At 33.6% G+C, this 6047-nt stretch overlaps 1 non-coding gene across 1 annotated transcript; it reads left to right on the forward strand.

Annotated features, from left to right (window-relative positions):
* The first annotated feature begins 1570 nt into the window (after positions 1-1570).
* LOC126890822 (U5 spliceosomal RNA) lies at positions 1571-1688 on the forward strand. The gene has a single exon (XR_007700475.1). It is a non-coding gene; the product is annotated as a U5 spliceosomal RNA (small nuclear RNA).
* Positions 1689-6047: the final 4359 nt, after the last annotated feature.

Genomic DNA, 6047 nt, shown 5'->3' on the forward strand with positions numbered 1-6047 from the left:
TAGTTACTAAATAAATATGAATTATAAAATTTAACTATAGAAGTAAATAAAACATAAAATAAAACATATTATGTAAATATAAAATTTAACTATAAACACCTATAAGCAACTGCGTCACTGTCAGTCGCAGAAGTGAGGTTGCACCAGTTACGTGACGCATGAGCATGAAATTTATGTTACCGTTTTGTGCCTGAGTTTTGCTTCTGTATGGTTAGTTATTCTGTGGTATGGGTAACCACATCCTACTATCTTTCAGTAAAGTCGTCCCAGGAACGTAACTCAAATATTGGCAATATCATTTTAGTCTTCTACTTTGAAATGTATAATATATGTCTGAATTGCCGATATAAATGGGTCAGATTAAATAAATTATTAGAAGAATTTTTTACTAAGCAACAACATTTTTGTTTAATTCATTAATATTTTATTTTATATTTTGACAACGGCATCCGATTTGGACGTCAAAATGTTAATAAAATCATTTTTTAGTAAAATTGTGGCTTATTTCCCATCAAAACTAGTCAATTACAATTATTATTGCATTCAAATTTTTTTATTTATTTTATTTTAATTTATTCAAATCATATTACAACAAATGAGGCGACCCGTTCAGAACCATAGTGGATCAAGTCCACTTTTTACGAAAATTAAATTAGCGGTGTATCTATGTTCTAAAAATAGAAATCTTTTCGGTAAATATTATAACAGTCCACATCCAAAGTTACCACAATAATAAACAGATGGCGTTTATTGTAACAGTAGAGATCTATTAATATCGTTGATTGAGGTATTGGAGTTCAAGTTCAATCAACGTTAATATGTAATAGTGCAGACATTGATAATAAACACCCAGTGTGTGTTTATAATCAATGGTGCAGAACTTGCTAACTTTAACTCGAAATATCTCTGATTTATGTATTATATGGACTATGGACTTGATCCACATGGTTCTGAAAGCCTCAAATTATAATATATTTGAAATCTTCAGAGATGACATCAGTATTGGGTTGGTTGGTTGGTGTAAAAATTACCTTCACATTTCTCTACCTAAAGAGTGTAAAAACTACTAAACTAAATTAATACTGGACATTTATGTATCGAGTGTTAATTTTTGCCACATGTGTAATAAATCAGAATTTAAATATTATATCAATTTTAACCAGTGATATGATGGAAGAGAGATGATTTTAACACTTCATACGACATATTATTATATATCTTTTCGTGGCGCCATCGGGCCAAAAAATTCCAAACCTTTCTAGTAGAGAACTGCTGAAGTTTTAGTAAATAACACAAGATATTGCCTTAATGTAATAAAATTAACTACAATAGTCATTATAATTATGTTGTAACATATATTTTTAATTTTACTCAATGTGGATTTAAATTGTGTACATACCGTTGATTGTATAACCGAATTGTACTCAACTTTTTAAACTATAGAAAACTATATTTATCCTTTATTCAGTTCATTAATTATTTACGTACTACTCCAAGAGATGGCGATAATTTTTAAATGTATATGGTATTGTAAGAATAGTCTAGTAGATCTTTTTCGACTTTTTAATCGTCACTCTGGTTTCCCTTCAGAGCGAATAAATCTTTCGCCTTTTACTAAAGATTTCCGTGGAGGGGAACAACTCAAATGAGTCTATAACCAATTTTTTGTGCCCAACGAAAGTTGGGCTTTTAAAATAATCAAAACAAAAATGTGAATGTTATGGACGTTAGTGTAACAGATCTGTTTTAGCAGGAGATCTACTGTCAGTGAATAGTGATGCCACAGCTACCGATTTACCAATACTTTTATCAAAGAATACTAACACACCCACGTATTCTTGGCTTTTATGACCAGTCCTGTGTGCTTTTATATTATGATTTTGGGAGTAAAATGTATCTACTAACCCGGTCTATATAGACATTTGAAATAACAAAAATTGCCGGAGAGCCAAATTGTGGTGGAGAGCTAGGGTATACCATAACAAATAAAGTTTTAAAAGTCCCCATCGATCCCATGTGTGCAACAAAAGTTATTCGGGGTCAAAGGTCAAAATTTTAGATTTTTTGGATTTTTTTCGAAAACGGTAAGTTTTATCAAAAAAGAACCTTAAACCAAAGTTGTAGATCTTAAAATTCTCTACAAAAATAGTCCTTACTATTTTTTTCCTAAGAGTTGCCATTCCTGAGATATCGCGATTCTAATGCTGGCCATTCACTTACGGATATCGAAGAGGCCGGGCGACTGACAGGCGGTTAATTGAAGCCAAAATCACCACATATAATCCGGTCAACTTAGACATCAAAATGCTTGGCAAATAACAAAAATTGCCGGAGAGCCAAATTTTGGTGGAGAGCTAGGGTATACCATAACAAATAAAGTTTAAAAAGTCCCCATCGATTCCATGTGTGCGTCAAAAGTTATTCGGGGTCAAAGGTCAAAATTTGAGATTTTTTGGATTTTTTTCGAAAACGGTAAGTTTTATCAAAAAAAAATCTCAAAACAAAGTTGTAGATCTTAACATTCTCTACAAAAATTGTCCTTACAATTTTTCTCCTAAGTGTTGCCATTCCTGAGATATAGCGATTTTAAAAGTTACTTTATACATTATATGCACATATAAGCCACGTATATATGTGGCCCTTAAGACAAGTATAAATGCCTATTTGTGTCTCTTTTATATAGAATATTATACTATTCTGAAAATATTTCTTCAAAAGGTAATCAGTCCCAAACTGAATTTCCTCTATCCACGTGGCCTTGAAAAGCATTTGGCTATACCATTGTTTAAAAAAGAACAGATTGTCTATTATAGGCAATGGCTACAGTATTGTCCGTAGATCTGGTTCATAATATTATCTGTTTCTTTTAGTGCTAAAGGTTCAGTTCAAGTGAATATAAGTACTTATTACAAGCGTCTACCATTTAGTACCGTTACCGTTATTTGTATAATTTTATAGTTTTAAAAATGTCTCAGTTTTGCTTTATTTGCAATAAACTTTTTAGTGAAACTAAAACAGTTGTGGTTGATCGTGGAATGCCAAATTTAATCGAGGCTGGTGTCGAGAGAGGTGATGAGTTTATTGAGTATTTAAGAACTCAAAAATCCGTTACAATACACGTGAATTGCAGAAAATCATACATTCGGAAAACTTCAATCGCGACAGTGAAAAGACAACGTCAGGAGGAACAGGCTAGTACTTCAAAAGTAAGTCCACCTCATACTAGAACGTGAGTAAGTAAATCACATTTTTGTTTCAAAAAATACTGTTTATTTTGTGGGAATGAAGCCAATGAAGAATCTGAGATAAAGAAAGCACAGCATCTTCGAAAAATAATTCGTAACGTGACTACACTAAAATTCAAAGAATCCCTGTTGAAATTAGCTAAAGATCGTTCTGATGATGTTTCGAAGGCTGTTCTTGAACGTATTAATTTTGAGTATGATTTAGTCGCTGCTGATGCAAAATACCATGACAGTTGTTACAAATCTTTCTTAAAACCTAATACTGGTCGTAAAAGTGGCCGTCCACAAGATGAAACTGTAAACTCTGCGATGGAGAAAATGTTTCAATTCATAGAAACGAGTGATGATTGCCAGTTTTCGTTGGATGAATTAAGGAATGTTTGTCAAGATGTAGTTTTTAGATGACAGAACTATAAAAATACGATTGAAATTGAAGTATGGTAGTAGAATTATTATTACAGAAAAGCCTGGAAAATTAACATTTATTTGTTTTATTGACAATTACCAAGATATTTTAAGTCAAGTCTGGTCTGATAAAAAAGACTTGGATGAAAAAGACAAGCGGTTAAAAACTTTGAAAGCAGCAGCAGGAATCGTTCGTGAAGAATCTTGTGTTTTCGATAATACTATGTACCCCCCATCAGGTAGAATGTTCGAGGATATAAATAACGATATTCCCGAATCATTGTCATATTTTTTGGAACAAGTCATCTTAAAAAAAAAGCGTAATAATTTAGATCATCTAAAATTAGTTTGTACGAATATTAGCCACTGCATCATGACAGCTGTTCGACCTAGAACCTTTAAATCTAAACCATTTTAATGAGAGACCAATGACTCAGTCACATTTGAACAATTTTTGAACATCCAGCAAGAGGAAGAGGAAGAAGATGAAATCGAAGAAGACTTGGCTGTTGAAGTAGACTTTCAAGAATATGAATCTGATTAAAATATCTAAAGAAATCAAAACAATAGTTAACCTAATAATCAATAGCAATGTCAATAATCAATATCAATAATAAGGTAATATCTAGAACTTGACCGGTATTGTTTCCTTAAATTATCCTAAAATTGTCAAAACAGTTAGTGGAGTAGGCCTACAGGGGAAGCCACGGTAAAAAAAAACGTGCCGAGTACACTACCTCACAGGTGAGGTGGTGTGGAAACGTGTGCATATCATGTATAATGTGACTCTTTGAATCGCGATATCTCAGGAATGGCAATTCTTAGGAAAAAAATAGTAAGAACTATTTTTGTAGAGAATTTTAAGATCTACAACTTTGGTTTAAGGTTTTTTTTCGATAAAACTTACCGTTTTCGAAAAAAATCCAAAAAATCTCAAATTTTGACCTTTGACCCCGAATAACTTTTGACGCACACATGGGATCGATGGGGACTTTTTAAACTTTATTTGTTATGGTATACCCTAGCTCTCCACCAAAATTTGGCTCTCCGGCAATTTTTGTTATTTGAAATGTCTATATAGACCGGATTAATACACGCAGTTTTCGTAAAGGCGTTGGCACGCTCGATCACAAAACTGCATGTGTGTGGCGTCTCAACTGCAGTTCATTAACTTAACTACTCAAATAATGGCCTTCAGTCCTGTGCATGCCACGGCCTCTTCGATATCCGTAAGTGAGTGGCCAGCATAAGAGTAACATTATACATGATATGCACACGTTTCCACACCACCTGTGAGGTAGTGTACTCGACGCGTTTTTTTTACCTTGGTTTCCCCTGTAGGCCTACTCCACTGATTTCTTTAGATCTTTTAATCAGATTCATATTCTTGAGAGTCTACTTCAACAGTCAAGTCTTCTTCGATTTCATCTTCTTCCTCTTCCTCTTGCTGGATGTTCAAAAATTGTTCAAATGCGACTGAGTCATTGGTCTCTTCATTAAAATCACAGGAGTCTTCCTCTGTTGTACTAAACTGGACATTTGAGCAAGACTGACCTTGGCAGTTGGTACACGCTAGAGAACACAGCAACCCGACTTCTTTACATCCACATTTGGCACTACAACCTTTTTTGCAATTGCAAAAAATAGTGTTAAGGAGTTTATCTGGAGCAGGTGGGAGTAAGGTTTTAATCGGTTCCAGACTATTATCTATAAATTTCCAACCCCAGTCTTCTGAATTCAGTTCATTGCCTAGCCATGTTTGAACTTGATAATATACTCGATACAAATGTTGAAAAGCAGATGCTGATGTTGGAGGAAGACATGATAGTTGTACTTGTTTCTTGTTTCGCGTATTTTTTACAAAAGTGAAGTATCGGTATTTATCAAGACAACTAATTTTTTTTGGAGCTCCATAAACCGCAAGAAGAAAGCGAATTCCTTCCGTAATTATTGTTTGCGGTGTGGAATCAAGTTCTGTAAAAACTTTACTGCAGTCAGCCAAATCTTTTTTTTTCGAATAATTTAAGTACTGACGTTTTGCCCCTTCTGTACATTGCTGACGTAGTGTCGCAGCCGGTTATCGCATGTAAAAATAAAATGTACTTTTGGCATTTGGGATAAGCCGATAAACTTTTCGAAGAATATATCTCTGTTCGCTGTTGAGCCCTTCTAGGTTTCAGAAAATAAATAACTTTATCTACTGGAGTCCTTGCAGTAAGCGGTACTAACAAATCAACATTTTCACCAACTATAATTGTTGTGTTTGTTGCCTTAAATTTTTCAATTGCTGTCTCAATTATAAGGACATGTGCGTCATTTTTAGCTTGTTTCACTTCAATATTCGCAGCTGTTAATTTGTCAGTTAACATGGAAATGAAACGAGATTTATTATTAATG

The sequence above is a fragment of the Diabrotica virgifera genome, chromosome 8 (genome assembly GCF_917563875.1).
Source record: "Diabrotica virgifera virgifera chromosome 8, PGI_DIABVI_V3a".
Taxonomy (NCBI): domain Eukaryota; kingdom Metazoa; phylum Arthropoda; class Insecta; order Coleoptera; family Chrysomelidae; genus Diabrotica; species Diabrotica virgifera.